This window comes from Diuraphis noxia, unplaced genomic scaffold (assembly GCF_037042655.1).
Source record: "Diuraphis noxia isolate RWA-SAM2 unplaced genomic scaffold, SU_Dnox_SAM2 contig0001, whole genome shotgun sequence".
NCBI classification, from domain to species: Eukaryota; Metazoa; Arthropoda; class Insecta; order Hemiptera; family Aphididae; genus Diuraphis; species Diuraphis noxia.
The window spans coordinates 54145494-54165799 of NW_028301711.1; the positions used below are offsets into that span (position 1 = coordinate 54145494).

Below are 20306 nucleotides of genomic sequence, written 5' to 3' on the forward strand. Positions count from 1 at the left end.
CGTACGCAACAGTTACCAGCCGAAATTGCTAGTTTCTGTATGGGTGACCACCCGGGATTTTTAGTACCATATCGTCCATTACCACACATAGACAAACACGTATTATAATCCTACAACCCTAAAAATCTACAAAATAAAATACACAAAAATAACCTCTATCGTACACCTCTGCACACTCAATGGCTTATGTAGCCGCGGGTCCCCCTAATAAAAAAAAAATAATGTATAAGTATGGTATAAATTTACATTTTCCATAAATTTAAAACAATAATATTATTAATAATAATCGTGCAATATATTCTTTTTGTTATAATTAAATTTCATAGAAACAGAAAATGTTTTTAAAAAAAATGCACAATGTTTTTATTGTAAGCTCCGAATCGTATGCTGAGACTTGGCATTAATTTGTACAAGCCAATAATAATACAGATTAACAAAAGGAAGTCTTACAAATACTAACTATGTATTACATTATATTGCTGCTTCTTTATTTATATATATTTTCACAACAATAGAACATAATTTTAACGATTGTTGTTATTATTAAAATCATAATTTAATATTTGTTTGAGATGTTTTGTATTATCCGAGTGTTTTCTAATAAAAAATTTAAATAACAACTGTATGAAACAAAAAAAAAAAAATTAACCTATGCTAACGTATAATATTTGTGAATATTGAACGTTTATCATAAAAACCTTTCATTGTACAAAAACAATTATTCATCTCACGAGCATTAGTATAATAATATACTACCTACCTTCTTGATAATAGTCGAGGATTTAGTTCGCATAGTATTGTTGCGTTCATTTACAACCGATCCGCTATACTCGGGCTCAAATTAAATACGAAAGTAATATAGATAACGGTATAATATATTTATGTAGCATAGTGTACACTCACAAATCGATTCTACCAAAAACGATTAACAGTGAACCCACAACCATATTATTTAAGATTCTAAACGAAGCTATGGACTTATCGGGTTTTTAATGGTTTGTGTTTTTTTTTTTCTAGAATAAGTAAAAATGTTTTAGTATTCAACTTTGAATGAGATTTTTGGTCCACAATTATATACAATTGAAACGTTGAGAGTAAAAAAAAAAAAAAATCCTTGTATACTTAACAAAATAATTAGGGAAAAAATAGTGCGATTTCTACAGAAAACCAGTTGGGTATTGAAAAAGTTGGTTTTATTATTTTTATTATAATATTCAAAAAAAATAAATTCAAATTATTGAAATGTTCACAAAATATTTACACACAACCATTTTTTTAACATGATGTAATTACAATGAACTCTTATTTTCTAATGTATGTATCTAATGAAATGTTTATTAAGCATGATTGAATTCAAAGTTTTTATATGTTTCTTATACCGAACAAAACAATAAACATTTATAGAAATATTTTTTTTATTATCTATGTATATAAAAATGGAGACAAAAATGTATAACAATTCATCAATTGAAAACGGCTGAACCGATTTCGCTCACTCTTTTTTTGTTTGGGTTGTAATTGCCAGGAGAAGGTTCTTACGGATGAAAAAATTGAGAAAGTTATCGGGTTAGAGAAATATGATGAGGGTGTGATGAAATTAAAGTGGCGCCATTTGCCCAGTAAAAAATAAAAATAAATAATATTAATATTTTTTGGTAGTCAAAGGCAACCATTTAAACAAACAAGTGCTCTCGAGAGCAGCTGGACTTATTTTTAGGATGGACATTTTTATTTATTTATAAATGGTAGTAGTATGTATATTTTGTATGTTCACAGTCAGCTTTTACGCGGTAAAAAAATTGTTCAAGTCGAAATGTTCCGCTCCGAGAACACCGATTTACCGCGTAACACAATACGGTGATTACACGAAATTGTCCGTCTATTTGCGTTTGCACAAAAATATTCACCGCATCAATTATTTTTTTATTAGATTTTCTGGTTTTTTAATTTTTCAATCAAATATCGCTAAATTTTATAAAAATAATATTTCAAGTAAAAAACACAAATTATTTAATAAACTTTTTTTATAAAAATTAAAAAAAACTGAAAATCTAATAAAAAAATAGTTGATGCACTAAATATTTTTGTGGAAGGGGCAAATAGACGGACAATTTTGTGTAATCACCGTATTGTGTTACGCGGTAAATCGGTGTTCTCGGAGTGGAACATTTCCACTTGAAAAATTTTTTTTTTACCACGTAAAAGCTGGCTGTGAACATACAAATACATACTACTAATGGTTGCTTTAGTGACGGTTATTATATGCGGTTATTAATTGTTCTGTGTTATTAGTGATGGTTATATATATTTATCTGTTAGTCCTATATACGAGTACATTCTTAAACAGCTGGACCGATGGCGACAACATTTGGTACAGAATTTTATTAGACATATGGGTAGAAGATATGCTAAGTTAGAAAGTGTATAGTTATGCCTAAATATCATTGGATTGAATATTTCAATTGTCAACATTATATTGAAAAAACGAAGAAAATTACATAATGATATACGAAATTGAATATCGTTGTAAGATTATAATATCTATCATTATGTATAAAAATATACTACTAACATCATCACATGAAATGAATTTAATACACAATATGACCATAAAAGAGATAGGATTTTTAAAGGGCTACGAAGTGCACGGGTTCAGCTAGTTTTAAATAAAAATTGTATATATTCGTCAAAAAAAAGTTAAAATGTAAATTATTTTATAGTTGAAAATGCATAAAATATTCAATCCTAATTATACTATAAGGGCTTATGTGCTTGAACTTTAACACAATGTCCTTCGTAAATTGTTCTTACAATCTGAAAATCTCACTTTTTTAAACAGACATTTCGAGATTTTTATTAAATGTTTTATTAAAACTTATTTTATATTAAAATATTGTTCACTATAACACGATCCAATTTTCACCCTTCTAACGCTACGTCGTTATATTGACTTAAATGAAAATAATTTACCTAATATTATGATTTTTGATTTCGGTAAAAATATTGTAACCTGCTATTACACCTATTACTGATAGAAAAATAAATTACTGATACCTAGCAACATATTATATTTAATGATATAATATCGATCGAAATATTTACTGATAGATTGTATATATGCTCGGATTCGTTTTTCGAATATATATTATGATTTATGATTTATCGCATTGAGTTCAATCTGAACACATCCGTCACAATGATCTACTCAATTATTACGAGAGGTATCCTCAAAACTAGTATACAGCAAACCAAATTCCCATTTTCTGTTAATATCATCTATATTATTGAACTATTTACGCTCCAAAAGTTTCAGAATTATCGTTTTACTTTCTGCAGTTTTCCCTTCAAACGATAGTCGGAGAAGCTGCACATTGCTACGTGTAATGTGGGATCCCTGCAGTGACTAATCCCCACAGGTCGTTGCTATTAATGCTTACGATTAGGATTATGCAGCTTATGTTGAGTGCCCATTTTATTTTAAAAGTTAATGGATTTCCATACTGAAAATGTTTTCATATTCAGATTATCGAATTCAATAAAACAATAAATAATTACACGTATTTAGAATATGCACCAAGTACCCGCACGTACTTCTCTATACGCGCGCCGAAAACTGTACGAAGGCGGGTTTATTTTGTCCAAATGTATTACTTTTTTTCATCAGAATCACAATAAACCTACCGTATATGCAGATGTCGGCTAAAATCGCTACAGGTTTATGGCTTCCTTCCCGCGTACACTTGCGCCGTACTCGCGGCAACAAGCAAATGTGTACTCACACCATATTATGCACACCGAATGGATTATCCTGTCCGTCCTTTTTATCGGTATACCGTGTGACGAAGGCGGCGCATTTACATTTACGTACCTATGTATATACACCGTAATATATAATTCCCTTTATGTGAGGTTCGTTTTTCTGCTCTTCGAATAATATATACATATGTTTTCGAATTACAGGATCGCGTCTCTAGAAGCCAGGTTTGGACGACGGTACGACGACAACTACGACGACAACTACGACGAAGACAACGACGACGATAGCGTTGTCCGCTGGTCCCACATTGAAGGGAGCGATTAATAATGCCGAAAATAATAAATTACGTTTTCCATTGGAAAACTGAGGTAGGTACTCTGGCGAGGAAAAAAAATACAAAAAATAAAGAAAAAAGGGACTAAAAGGGTCGACGTTTTTGGTACCGTGCAAAAAAAAAACATTCGTGAATTTGTAAACGTATTGTTCTTTTTGCTGTGAAAGAATTCAGGATAAAGAAGACTACGTGAGATACAATAATGGTTTATGGTGATGGTGGTAAACTAACACTCACACGAATAGTTTTTTTAATAATAGTTAAAACAATTAGTGGTATATGCACCATATAATGCTGATTATTTTGATCATGGGTTTTACAACACTACAGAAAGTCAATTATGAGCAGACGACGAAGTGCATCGTGATGCAGTCACATATTATTATATATTTCTAAAAACTATATTGGACAGAAGAACACAATATTATACTATTATTAACTTTGGCTTTGAAATAAATTTATAATTTCTCGTGTTATTAAGATTTATCATCTATAAAAAAAAAAAATTAGAATTTGTCCAACAGATGATATAATTTATGTTGTTGGACATAGTTATCCGTCATTAGTCAGATAGTCTGATGGCTATATGTAACTAAAACTATTGATGACTTGTAATTTTTTGGTTTCTATCAAAATATGAAACCATGCATTGCATCAAAATTGAGATCATTGTATGACTCAAAATTATAGATATGAAAACCAGATATTATGTATACCTACGTCGAGGTGTCAAATATTCCTATAGTATCAAAATCAGTACAATGACTGAAACATGCTAGAACTTATCTCACGCGATTTACAATACAAATGAACCAAAACCTACCTTCTGAATGTAAGCGATTCTAATTAATATTTTGACAAAATCGTCTGTTCAATGAACAATACGATTGTTATGCTGAGGGTGACCTCATTAAAAACCGTTACCGTTTAATAAAGATGTCGTTTTTATTGTAATTTATAGTAATAATGATAACATTAATAATATTATAATCAAAACGTGCGCAAATCTTCGGGGCTCGATGATAATAAGTTATAGTAAGTCATTCGTTTCACAATTACTTTTCGTTTGGTCAGAAGACTCGTGCGAATAATAGGTCTACACAAAAAAAGATGACGATACGTACATTCTTACGACGAAAGAAAGATGAGCATTAACTACCACCCGTAGGCACGAAAATATGTACTCATTATACAGAGTGATTGTGTTTTATTGTGATCCAGGCAATTTCTTAAACAGAAAACTACAAAAGTTTTATACGTAACTATGATTATTGATTACTACCGCAAAACAAAATTCATAAAATTGCTGAATAATGTAAATTCGAATTATCATTTTACATACGTACTCGTATTAAATTATATAACTATTTACAATGGTATGTGTTTTTTCTGTATGTCATTAATATTTTAAGGAGTAGTAAGAATACTTTAATTTTCAACATCAAATTTTTATGATAAGAAGGCGAATCTAGTTAATGCTTTCAGAAAATAAAAATTTGAAATTACCAATAGTTTTTTTAAACATCATCAAAATGATGAACTAACAAAACATTATTTTAAAACATATCGATTTTATTTTTGTAAGTAATTGACAACAAAATAACATATTAAGAAATTTGTTATTTTCATAAATTATTTATATAAGCATTTTCCATGTATGGTAACATATTAGAAATATTTTAGACCTTTTTTTATGTATTCATAACCGTTTCAAAATTTTGTAATTTTTTTTTAAATTAAGTGTCAATAAATATTTTACACTCATTACACTCAGTAAAAAAGCTTGGAATTTTAATTAAAGAGTCCTCATTATTTGTTTTTATAGTAGTTAACAATTAATATTAAATATACGCTAGCTCATTATTGTTATTTTTTTGAATTATTCATATTTATACAAATAGGCTAGATTGACACAATGTCTACGCACAGAATAAATTTTTGTTTTCAATAGTTTATCATTGAATTCAAACATAACACAATATCCATCACAATGACATGCTCGATAATTACTGTATAGCAGAGAGGTTAGGTTAGGTTAGGTTAGTTTTTATGTATTTCTGTTTTTGCTGTTTATATTATTATTTATTTTAGGTGTACAAACAAATTACATATTTTAAATCGGTATGTTGTCTATTTTTTAAATATCTATTAAACGATTCAATATGTTTACGTTAGTGTATGTAGTTATCATAAGAATGTAAAAAAATGAAATGGTCTTCAATGAGACAATATTTTTGGTCTACTGTGAGACACATATCTCATTGCGTTAAAATGTTAGTTACGTCGTTAAAAAATTATATTTGAATTAATTTAATTATTTATTAAAGTGAAATGGGACGATCCTTCAAAAGAAAAACTAATAAAGGCAGTTTTACAAAGGAGGCCATGCAGGATTCAGTAAATTTAGTCATTAATGAAAAAGAATCCTTGAGAGATGCTACAGATGCATGAGAATTAAAGTTTCAGACATTACATAGGTAAACTCCATTGCGACTGTTATGTGTATCTACGAGTATGTTGTTAAAGTAAGACTGAGTAATATTACCTATATGTTCCTTATTGTTAATTTTTTTCCAAGTGCATATATTTATAATTTGAATTTAGTCATAGTCAAAGTAAGACTGATATGTTTCTTAAAATAATAATAATTTTTTTTTTCAAAAGTTGTTTAGGTACCTACAATGTTTATATTTATATTTATATAAAATTACTTATATAAGTTCAAGCAATTGTTATTTGTTTAAGTTAAAAATATTATAATTTAAATTTATGATCATAGTCAAAGTAAGACAGAATAATTAATAATAACCCTATGTTTCTTTTTGTTAGTTATTTTTCAAGTGCATATATTTATAATTTGAATTAAGTTGAGGTCAAAGTAAGACTGAATGTTGATATAAATTAAAATATGAATAATCTATAGATATTTTTTTGCTTTTTAATTATTTATATACATTGTTAATATGGTATATACTGCTTGTATATAATGTATAGTATACCTTTACCTATGTACTTTATTTGCATCTTATAATGCTTGGGAGGTAAAAATTTAAGAAAGTTAAATTCATTTTTTCATGTTTATTTTTTTTATTTTATATCAAAAATAACATACGTCTCATTGTGGACCATAGGTTGCCTCACTGTGAACCATGGGTGATCTACAATGAGACACATTCTACTTTTTTTTAAACGAATTTTTTTGAGTGGTTTAAATAGTTTTTAATAGTTATTTAATACGCTATAATGAGCCTTAGTACTTACTGATTCGTTTAGTACAGTTAGAAGTCATCTACCACTCTCCTATTTTTAACGAGATACAATAATACAATGTTTGTCTCAACGTGGACCACTCTCCCCTATGATTAATAACTCAAAATATGTATTTATTTTTAAATTGTTATTTTAATTGTACGTATTATTTAGGCATAAATTAGGTACATATTATACCCGACACTGGTTAGATTTTTAGTTTTTAATTATTATTATATACGTAATAAATTTATTCATAACATAAATTATAACTTTTAACTATGAGACAAACAACGTAATGAAAACTTTGCATTAAAAAATCATGTTAAATCGTCCTCTACTGGTAATTATGTAGGTATATATAGTATTTATGAAATTTAACGTACACTTATCATGATACACTTATTTATATTATTAGTTATTTTTATATTCACTTGATAAAATAAAACATTCTTTTAACCTAAATTGTATGTACATACAACGCTTATTTTACGACGTTAACAGCATAAAGAAATTGAGACTTCGGGAAATTCTGAAAATGTCTGTGCATAAATATAGACAAATTATCAACATAATTTACCATTGTATAACATAGTTATTTACTCGTGTATATTATATATACAAGCATTTAAAGATTATATACTATAAGCAGTTGGAGTAGCGCTGTATAATTATATGGGAAATTATTAAGATCTCCAGCTAACAATCTTGCTTAAAATTGAACCAATATTATTTAAAATTATAGTCATATAGAACATGAATAATATCGATTCGATAATCATATCAGAGTAATATAAATGGAAAATCAGGGTCATTTGTAATAATTATGATCAAAAATAGACATGCGTCTTATACAACAGTAAACTCACGATCCTTTTTCTTTTGTTTTCCAAATTGGTAGGTATGCGTATAACGGAACTTGTTATTTTAGAAATATCAAATTGAGAAAAAAAAGAACCTAATAATTGACCCATAAGAAACGATAGTATACCTATATGATATGTGTATGGGTTCCACTTGTGGAAAAAATATATGGCCCTGTAGTATTAACCACACAATCTCTACGCCGTCGCCGCCGGATACAGGAATTCGCCGAATTGTGAGTATTTGCTAGATGCCATTATTTTTCGACTATTGGTCGCGAGTGGCTATTACGACCATAATATAATATATTATAGTTAATCTGTAATCCACGTAAAACGTTTATCGTTCAGATCGGCACGATATACTTAGGTTCTGTGCGAACGGGACATGCGGAAAGGGACAATAACAATTGGTTCGCTTCAATGACTGACGCAGAAGCCGTTGGAGTGAAATCACACAACGTCCGTGCGTAACTGTATCAATGATTAAAAACTAAAACTTTAGCATAGACACGTCAGTGGTTCAGATAATATAATAATATGAAATAGATAATATACGCGTAGACAGAAATTGTTTTGCAAGACTGATGGTTACCTTATAAAACTGTGGTGCTCCAAGCTGAAGCAAATTATATATTTAGGTAGGTACCAAATATAACAATTATAATATCTATGTTTCAGTTGTTAGAACGTCTGAATAAAATGTTAAAAATCTAAAATATAATAATATTACAATGTTTTTGATTTTATTTTACTTTATTTTTAATCATTTTTTCTAAAATTATTATTATTATAGAAGTCCGTGACACCAAAAACGGTCGTTGAACGAACGTTGAGTTTTAGTAATTATAAAAAAAAGTTTTTTTTTATTAACTGTTATTATTTCGATCAATAGTGCATTTTCGATATTTTATAATAACAATTAAACATAATGTTGATAATTTAAGTTAAAACATTTTTTTTAAGGTATAAAGGTTAGAGAACCTAAGTTGAACTCGTTGTTAACAAATACATTAGTCATTTGGTTTTCTGATATTCATCAATACCTATATTTTTTCTACAGTTAATATGTAATTCAACTTTCACTCATCATTGCCCTGATAATATAGGTAGTGATGACAATAGCTAAAGATAACTATCCATAAATCCAGTGTTTCCTTATAATTTCAATGACTTTAAGAAAAACATATAATTATTTTTTTAGTTCTGTTGTATAACATTATGTCCAATTCAATTTCTTGTGTAAAATATTTATTTAAACTCCAGAGTGAATCTCTTATATAGCTCCAATAATGACGCAGTAATGGCATACGGATTGATTTGAATATTGCTCCGGAATCTATTAAAAATTTACTTTTTATGATTGATAAATCCGTATTGGCTGTTCAGATGATATGTATTGGCACCTAACTATGATATCATAATCAAGATGATTATTTACCAACATATTTGATTATGTACGATAGTGTGTTGACTGTTGAGTGAAAAAATAAATATGTAAAATAATTTTTATGACTCGACTCACTAGTCACAATGCGCAGGAACAAACGTTAGTTCATTGCAAAATAAACAACTTCACAATGACAAGAGATTACTATATTTATCAATTTGGATAACGAATCAATTTAAAAATTTCGATGGCATAATAAATAAAACCGATAAAGCTCTCTTCATTTCAAAATTGATTATAAAACTTGCAATTCAAAATTAAAACAACGCCTACTACAAGATAACTTTTTAGTAAACAACAAAACAACCAGCCAACTTAATATAAAAGATATTTAACGTTTATCAATCATAAAATAATTGAAACCAGTGATTCCTAAATTTTTAGTTGTGCATACCATCAATAAAGCAAAAAAAATAAATAGTGAACGCCATTTACCTAACATATAGGTATACAATATAAACACACACAAATAAGACGATAGTAGAAAAATAATAGACGTGTATAAAATCAAATAAAAATCTACATTAATTTCAATTAAAATTTTCACTCTTGGGATAGACCATCGATCAGTGTTCTTGACACAGTACCACATTGTTCGCGGCCCATGGGTTGGAAACTGCTGCTATAGATAACACGTAAACGTATATTCGGAAAAATTCTATTAGTTCTAAGATATTAAATACTATAATTTAATCATATTTATGTATATAAATCATTAGTATGATAATTTATAAGTATATTAGTGTATACTTTTATATGAAGTAAACATAAAGCTTATTGTTACAAGAATGTTAAGAAAAGTCCTATATTATACAATTTAAGACTTATTATAAAATATGACGATTTACTCTTCCCGTTTGACTGATATATATTATTATATACACAATCTATTAATATTATTTTACAATAAGCGTATATGATAATATCACGTATAAAGCAGTTGTGACTTGTGAAACCAGTCTACATGTAAATGACATGCAACATGTCGTATGGTTTGAAATGTCAGGCAGCCGTAAATAAAACAGAACAGAAGAAGAATTTAGCAGATATGAAAATGCCAAGGTAGACGTGAGGAGTGACAAGGGAGGATAGAATAATTAATCAATTAATTATGGGTATACAAAACAAAGAGAAATATAGATTGAGAAATTTCATTCATGTTATGAGAGATGACTTGAATGCAATGGAAAATGTTATGAAAAATTAAAGTATAAAAAACGAGAGGCAAAATAATTAAAGAAGAATCGAAGAGAAAAATAGTTAACTGAATATAGCATGAAATAAAAATGTATATTGTGAGTAAATAAAAGGAAAAGACATAGACCATAGACCTATGGAGGTGTAGGACAACTACATCATATATGTATAATGACGAGCAAAAGGCGAAGAAATAATAAGCAGTGGAGATAAATGATGCGTAAGTTAATTTTTTTTATATTTTAAACAACACGTCAACACAACATAATATAAAATATTTCAATATTAGTCTATGTTATTTATTAATAATTATTATGATCAATACCTATTTAATTTTTAAAAATAATAATAATATATTCATTGACAATAATTATAGTAATATTATGTGTATTACATGATATATTCTTTTCTTATTTATGACATTAAATAATTATCTTTTTTTTTTTTTCCGTTAGTATCAAGAACTGGAGGAGGAACCATGGTGCCAATACTTCTCCTCCGGCCCCCATCGTTTATTGATAAAAATAACCAATTACACATTTAGTAGCTGTGACGGGCCAGTCTCCCGTTCGCTAGCTATTACAACATTAAATAATTATCTATTCGTAGTCATGTCAATTTTCAATTTGGTTTTATTTTTAAATTGAAAATAAATCGTATTTATTAAAGTCTATAATAATGTTTACTGCCAAAGATATGGTGGCATGATTGTTGTTTTGTGATCATAGAATTCAAATTGTAGGTTGTGTGTGAATGACAGATCTGTAATTATACTTAAAGAGAAGAGTACTACCTTCAAGAAATGTTTGTAAACAAAATATTCAACTACAGCAATACTATAAATAGGAATATTTAGATTTCAAAACATTATCATGGTTTAATAATAATAAAAGTAATATGACTTATGAGTAATTAAAAATGTATTATAACTCATTCTTTCATTTTGGCCAAGTTTGTTCATGACAAGAAATCAATTTAATCCTAATCCATAAATAATTTAACCATGGGATATTTAATTGGAAAATGTGAACTAAATTTTTTATCGTTACGATTATTGAACAAATACGTATTTATAATTAATTTTATTTCTACCAAGGCGTTATATAATTATTTATAGCCATTTGGCCTACAAACTTTGATACGTAATTCAACGAAAACATCTGTGGACCTAAATCATTTTTACCACAGTAAACAATGGTTTTATTTTTATTTTGGGTTGACATTACTATTATTATCATATTTGACCATTTGTTTGTTTACGGGTGTTGCTGGGTATCCTGTACACCTGCATTTTCATTTTTTTATTTTAAAAAGTATAGATAATTGTAACACTGGTATAATTAAAATCTCATCGAACATTTTTTTTTTCATTTTTCATCAATAGTATAATTACAATTAACATCGAAGTGGTTTTTATTATTTTGCTAAAAAGTATAGGTACCTACTTGTCTGGGCATCTGTGTTTTTCCTTACACTGTTTTATTCTAAAATTAAAAATAATAATTTTTAAAAACTTTTTTTAGCATTTCAAAGCAACACCTGTCTGGCCACGCCATTGTAAATGATTCCTCAATTGATACAGAAGAGTTGCCTATTACCCAACCACTAACCTTAATTCTACCTATATAGGTAATAGATATATTGACCCAAAAATAAATTGGCGATTCACGATTCCGCGTATACCTTTTTATTCACACTATTCTGCACAAAACTCATATGCAATTTTGCCGATTATACTACAAAAATTATATTTAACATAAAAATTAAATTAATTTTGAAACATTTTTCTAATATATAATAATTATTTGCATAAATGCCGGGCTCTTCGAAAGTCCTGGCCTCAGCACCATGGTTCTTTCTGGACCCCCTCCTCCTATATGGGGCATGGCTAAATAGTCAACAGCGTACTGCAATTGTATTTTATCTGATCTCATTTGTTAATACCTAGTATATTTTAACGTAATAAATTAAGTTAATGTTATCAAATAAATTTGTTGTAATTTTGATTTTTGTTTGCCTCCTCCACTTCATAATTTATCGGAAATCCAAGCTCCTAATTTAAATTTTAAAAATGCCATTAAAGGCTGCAAAATTAAGATTTTAAGTTCAAATTGATTAGCATCCAAATCAACACTATAATATTCATAATTTTGATGAATATTTTCCATGCCAAAAATTAGTTTTTATCAACTATAAAACCCCTTAACGATTAAATGTTCATGTTTAAAAAGCATGTAATTGATTGCATGTAATAAGTGAACTTATTTATCAGAAACACGTCTCACTATAAATGGTAATTTTATTTTTACATTTGTATGAACTATTTTTTAACCCAACGTAAACCGTTATGTTTTTAGAATAATTAGGGCTTTATTATAATAAGCTTAGCTATAAAAGCATGCGTTCCGTAAGTCAGAAAGATAATGAACCAAAGCTAATGATATTAAATTGTTAGTCATCAATTTCCGACGTCATAATTTTTTAGGACTGTACTTCTAAGCCTCTGAAGAAACGTTCACCATTTATTATAATATTATACAAACCTCCTCAATCTACATTCAATACAACCGTTTTTTTCTCATGCTTATACAATATAAAACTAATAGTGTTTCCTGTGTAATATTTTCAAGTTCAAATATTACAAAATTCTGGATGAAAATCATATTATATATTATATATATATATGTATGTGCATGGGAACGATTTTAAATGAACTTTATTCTTTCAAACTGTATGAGCAAGGAGATTGGCAGCCTTGCAGATGAATTTCAAAGGTAAACAGTACCTATATAAACCTAGGTAAATAAATTGTAAATCCCCAACTTCATACCACGGTACTACAAACATAAAAAAACCTCCTGAGCAAACTCACCAAAGCTAGTCAGAAACGATTTCATATAGGAGCAAGTCGAATATAATATATATATATATATATATATGTATTTATATGTTTATGTATATATCTCCCAGCTGTCTTATATAGTGGGATATAGTTCACAGGATTAAAAATAAGACTTTAGGATTTACGACAGAGTGTTTTTGTTCTTCACCATCCATCGTTGGGCGTCTTCCAAATTGGCATTTTTTTCCCCCACACTTTTTGTTTAATCCGGATTTTCTCGGACATTTTTTCTTTCGAAAAAAAATAACTCAAAGTACGCAAAATATCTTGGTGTTTTTATTTTTATTTTTCAATAAGAATTTGTTTCCAATCAACTCAACGTACAAATATTTCGAAATACGCGTATATAATAAATATAATTTGGTATCTGTGTTCAATTTTTTCTAAAGCATATAACTCGTAGTATTAGGTATATATCACTTCTTAATTTTAACAGCACTATTGTGTAACAAATGAACAATCAAACTCAATCAGACAGTGTTGATATAAATCGAAATGTCATCAGACTGAACGAATTATAAACAATATTATGCAGACTGTAATAACTGCATAAGTGAAAATAGTAATATTAATTATAATTCTCAATTCTGTGAATTTAGGTGCAGTTTAAAATTAAATTAAAGTATTTATAAAATTCTAATATGTATATGTATTAAAGTGTGCAGTGCGTATACAAGTGTTAACTATCAAGAATAATAATCATATATACAATATTACTTTTGATTTGCAGAATTTAACAAAGGAATGTACTATAATATTATAATAAATTGTGCGTATATAACATTAAATTATCGTTTGATAATTAATTATTTATTGAGTTAATTATAATATATTAATCATGATGCATATCATATTTAATATTTATATGCTATTAATTATAATATATAATTAACAAATTTCAAAATCAGTAATATTCACAACATTCATTTGATTAAAAATAATTATTAATTAGGTACATTAAATTAAGTTTTACTAACAAGATAGGTACTACTAAATGTTTCAATAAATGGCTTGGCATATTAAATTTAAATTGATCACGGATTTGCCCACAAGACGATTAATCATTAGGAAAATGTCATTGACCTAATAACTGGAGCTTAAACTCAGTGATAGAATTGCTTTAGAGACATGTCAAAAACAAATAGGTATGACATTAAATTTCGCGGTGATCTATTGACATATTATTACAAATATTCAACTCCAGGAAGAGTGGTGATGCTCAATAATATTATCATTTACGAAAAATGTCAGAATCATTTTTCAGAGATATATGAAATACGTCATAATCTACACACTATGGTAAATTAAAAAAAAAAAAGCGGGTATGTCGTGGATGTCGCTTTGCTGTAGGTACAGTAGATTACAAGTGAGTTACTGTAATAGGTAGAATTAAATTTGAATCCAATGATATTATGTCATTGTATACGAAAAACGATTCTGAGCAGAGACGGTTTATCTGTCTAGGATATATTATAGATTATTAAAAAATTTCAAATCTTAGAATTAAAAAGAAATTTTTTTATGAATTTCTAGCTTAAAATAATTTGCGAATTTTTGTGATTTTTACGTATTTTGTCAAAATTCAAACTTTGAATGCTTATAAAAAAAAAAACATTGTGACTACGAATTTCTTTTATTTTTCAACTGTTTTTGTAACAATATGTTAGGGACCTTGTATGACATTTTCAAGCTTTTCTACCCAACAAATAAATTTTTGTCGATATTAATTTAAAAAAAACTAATAATGATCGAAAATTGCATATGCCTATGAATAGTTCAACTTAAGTTGAAAATTTTTGAAAATTGCATGGTGGATAGAATATAGTCAAATAAACATTCGGTGAAAATTGCATTTATCTATGGTCATTTGTTTTAAAGTTACATCAAAAACCAATATCGATTTTGTCGAAAACTGATTGTGTTTAAAATTTCCCATTTTTCCCTTAACTTTTGGTTTGTTTATCCCGATTATTTAGAAAAATATTGAAAATTTTTTGCTTTTGACCCTCTTAAGTACCAACTAGATTCACTTTCTGATCGAACGAGATACTGAAGTCAAAAATCAAATCACTTTTACTGCCCCAATACGTGATGACAGACTCAAAAAAAATCAATAAAAAAAATCAAAAAAAAATCACACATCATGCTAAAATCAATATATTCCTCGCTCCACTCAGAATCTAAAATGGCAAAGTAGATATACAGCATTTTAAAGGCAAGATAATTTGCATTTACTGATAGCAAAGCCAACATTTATTTAGGTAGATGCTTATTGTACGAGTAGGTAATCGATAGTAATAGACGAAATTGGGTTTTAGAAAATGTACATTGCCACAAAGACACAAATATTATGTCTCGTGTATTTTATTTGTGTTCTTACTAAACTTTTTATTTTGGATGAATCTTATTCACCGATCATCGCTCCGATGAAAGTAGAATGGATAGCAATACGTTTGGACGAATTATTTTAAGGCACATCACTCGATAGCATAAATCCATACTATGTTCGGTTTTAACAATTTCTTACGTATTACCTTATTGAGTGAACATAATTCTGAGCCTATAAGTGTAATTTAGAATTCAGAAGATACCACTTGAAGGATGTCTAAATAATTTTCTAAAAACATGTTTATATTGTTGTCAGTATTTTTCATATAGAATTATTGTTTTTACTTTTGAGTTGAGATAATATGTGATATTTTTTACTTTTTTTTATTTGATTAATATTTTACTGCACAACGTTTTTTTTTTATATATATAGAATTCAATATGTGACATTTATTTTCAAATTTATAATTTTAACAAAATGTGTATTATATATTAATATCTCATACAAGTATGCGTCAAGCCGGGTTATGGTTTTATCTGGTAAATAGAATCGATTCGCAATGCACAATCGTAATAATAATTTGAAGCGCAATCCGTTTATGACTTTTGAAGTAAAAAAAGATAAAGAGAATAATGCTGTTGTATCGGAAGAGCTATTCCTATTGGTGACGCTACATATATATGCTATATGGATTATTAATAATTAAGTGTAATTAATGTTTTTTCTCATATCACATTTTTTTTTTCAAACACAAATATACATCATTGAGTAGGTAAAGAAAAAATAATTTATCAAATATGCGTAAAAAGTTGAATAGAATTATTACTAGAATTTGGGGAAAAGTTGGATTAAATCTAATATGTCAAAATATGAATAAAAAACTTTTAAAATTATATTAATATTGTTTCAATATTTGAAGCTTGATCCGACAAGTTAATTACTTCAAGATAAAAAATTTTTTTTTTTCCTAATACATTAAATTAATGTTTCTGTAAATTTACCGCCCTATTAATTTTGACTTTGTTTTCGATATAACCTGGTAGGTTAAACGGTTTGTAACTTCAATTCTTGTTCTCTATTGTGATCGTATTTCAAGATAATATACAACGGTTTATATTATGCTGAAGTTGAGTGGTTAATAAATTATGTGCAATTAATCAGACCTCTTGGCTATCTATATTGATAAAAGTCATTGAGTGTGTGTATGTAAGCAGTCCACAGTTAAATATATCACACCTCGGAAATTTGGTACATCAGTAATCATTAATATAAATATTTTTAATGTACCTTCTAGTCATCCCTCAAAAATGTATATTCTATTATCCGGATAACGTTGATAGGTCAAAGTTTTGGATCAAAGACGTCAATTAAACAATACTATTCATTTTATGTTCAAATTAACTAATAATTTATAGCAATAAACAATTTATATACATATAGCTGATCAAGCAAAATTTTGCCCAAGATAAATTGAATAATACTCTGTCACAAACTTCATCAAATGTAAACTTTACATATTTTTACCATAGTATTCGAGTGGTTTCGCACAAATTTCTAAAATTCTATAGAATTGAAACCATCATATTTTGACGAAAAAATATTATCAGTAATATGTATATTAATCGTATACCTGAGGAGGTGTACCCGCAAAACCATTTTTTAAATTTTGTATTTGAAATACACACACGGGTATTTTGTAAATAAACAAAAAAAATAATATTTTTTCGTCAAAATATGATGGTTTCAATTCTATAGAATTTTAGAAATTTGTGCGAAACCACTCGAATACTATGGTAAAAATATGTAAAGTTTACATTTGATGAAGTTTGTGACAGAGTATTATTCAATTTATCTTGGGCAAAATTTTGCTTGATCAGCTATATGTATATAAATTGTTTATTGCTATAAATTATTAGTTAATTTGAACATAAAATGAATAGTATTGTTTAATTGACGTCTTTGATCCAAAACTTTGACCTATCAACGTTATCCGGATAATAGAATATACATTTTTGAGGGATGACTAGAAGGTACATTAAAAATATTTAATATTATGCACGTTATTATTGTATAGCAGCATGTGGACGAACATTGCTAGAGGACAATAAAATCACACTTTACAAAACCGTGATTTTAGTATTGTTTGGAGGTCTTTGATCTAAAAGATTTAAAGTGGATAAAAGTCTGAATAATTAAAAAAAAAAGTTTTTAACGTTTTTTTGAAATTACTTATATATAGTATAAACATTAATAGTATAAAAGTAAAATGTATATTATTATTTTTAGTATAATATAATCTTCTATGTATATAAAGGAATTTATTCTCCAAAGGGATCACCGTAAAGCCCAAACCAAAGGGCAGATCTGCTTGAAATTTTCAGCATGGATTAATATTATAATTTTACCATGATTTAAGAAAGGATTTTTGGAAATTCAATCCCTAAAGGTAAAATTGAGTGGTTGTAAGTATACAACAGTGGTGTCATCTATCAAGCAATATCTAATTTTATTAATATTATATTCATTTATTAATATTATTAAATTATTATTATTATTATTATTTATTTATTTATTAGAGATTGTCATTGGCAATATAATATGAGCATAAAATATTATAAAAACGGGTAATTCAGCTTTAGTGTATTATAATTTAAAACTGTTATTATAAACTTTTATTACTGTCCGTTATACATAATATATAATATCTATACAAACTATTCCACCTTTTTCTCCTGATTAACCATGTCCATAACTAATCAACAACAGAGGAAGCTATGTGTGAGCAATATTACTCCTCTGTCAGTATATTTTGTTAATGTATACAAATTAGACAAAAATAGAATATACATAATACATCGAATGATTACAATTAACCCTACCTAATATTGCATGAAATATTTTCTCTTCACCCTTTGAAAATTATGTTTCCAGAATTTTATATTTTGATTATTTTTGATTATTAACTATGACATCAATTTATCGAGCTAAGCTAATTTCTATTGTACATCGAACTTAGTCATTTATTGTTCGTTTATTTTTATAGAAGAGTAATTAATCATTAATCATTATTAAGAGGTTACAACAGCTACATTACATATTTACATATTGTGTATTTTTAATGGTGAATTTAAAAGTTAGCATTTATGATTTATAAACAATCAAAATTGTTATGAAACAATAATTTAAAGTGTTATGATACCTATGTCTTAATATCATGAGAATACAGAAGCAATACGATACGATTACCTGTAAAATTAATTCTTTCCTTTTGCTTATTTTAATTTTTAGAATCATTAACAAAATTGGTATCGAACTAATTTCTATAAGTTGTTGAAAAGTATTGTCATTTGGTAGTTTCGATTTATACTTTTACAAATACAGCTCATGATATATAACATTACTACATATATCAAAATAAAATCATCTAATATTCTATCGAGTATATAGCTTCAAATTGGGTTAAACACGTTTTTAACCAGTTCGTGTGATAATAATATGTATATGATACTAGCTGATCCCCGTGCACTTCGATCCTCGTTAAAAATACCGACTCTAGATGATTTAAAATGTTTGTTTAATTTGTCGTTTATACCTAGCTAAACAAGGTTTACCGCATCTTAATCTCCATGAAAAATGTTAAACACAGTCATTTAAAATACAGGACTAAAATTATATTCGATCATAACATTTTATTGCATTTATAACTTTGTAAAGGTGATACAATTTTTAAAATTGGTACCTAATAACAAATTGATAAATTCTTATTAATCCATACTTAATTGTAAAGGTAACAAATAGCAACCATATAATGAACAAAAACATATTTAATATTATTATAATTATATTTTTTTTATTTTTTTTTAAGGTTTCGACAACAAGGGCTATTAACCTGTGGAACTGTCGGGGAGGGAACTGTTGGTTTTGGTACTCGTGTATGTCTTGGCAGAATTTCGAATGAGCGGGGGTGGGGGCATCTCTTTCCAGACAGCACGAACTGCCCGGAAAGCGATATCACCTATGACTGGGATTCAAACCGGCAACAGTGCGCGTCGCAACCGATACCTTAATCCGCCCGGCCATTACACCCCTATTATATTTATTATTTCTATAAAAAATCTCAAATTTGCAATAAAAAATTTAAGGGCCACTTATTAAGACGAAATATAACCTATAGATTCATGGGATTGTGTAGCTTTCTGATGGGAAAAAAAATTCAAAAATCAGT

General features: G+C 27.7%; 1 protein-coding gene across 1 annotated transcript in view; it reads right to left on the reverse strand.

Moving 5' to 3' along the window:
- Window positions 1-20306, reverse strand: part of LOC107162210 (uncharacterized) — a 428784-nt gene that overhangs the window by 287641 nt on the left and 120837 nt on the right. The window lies entirely within an intron of this gene.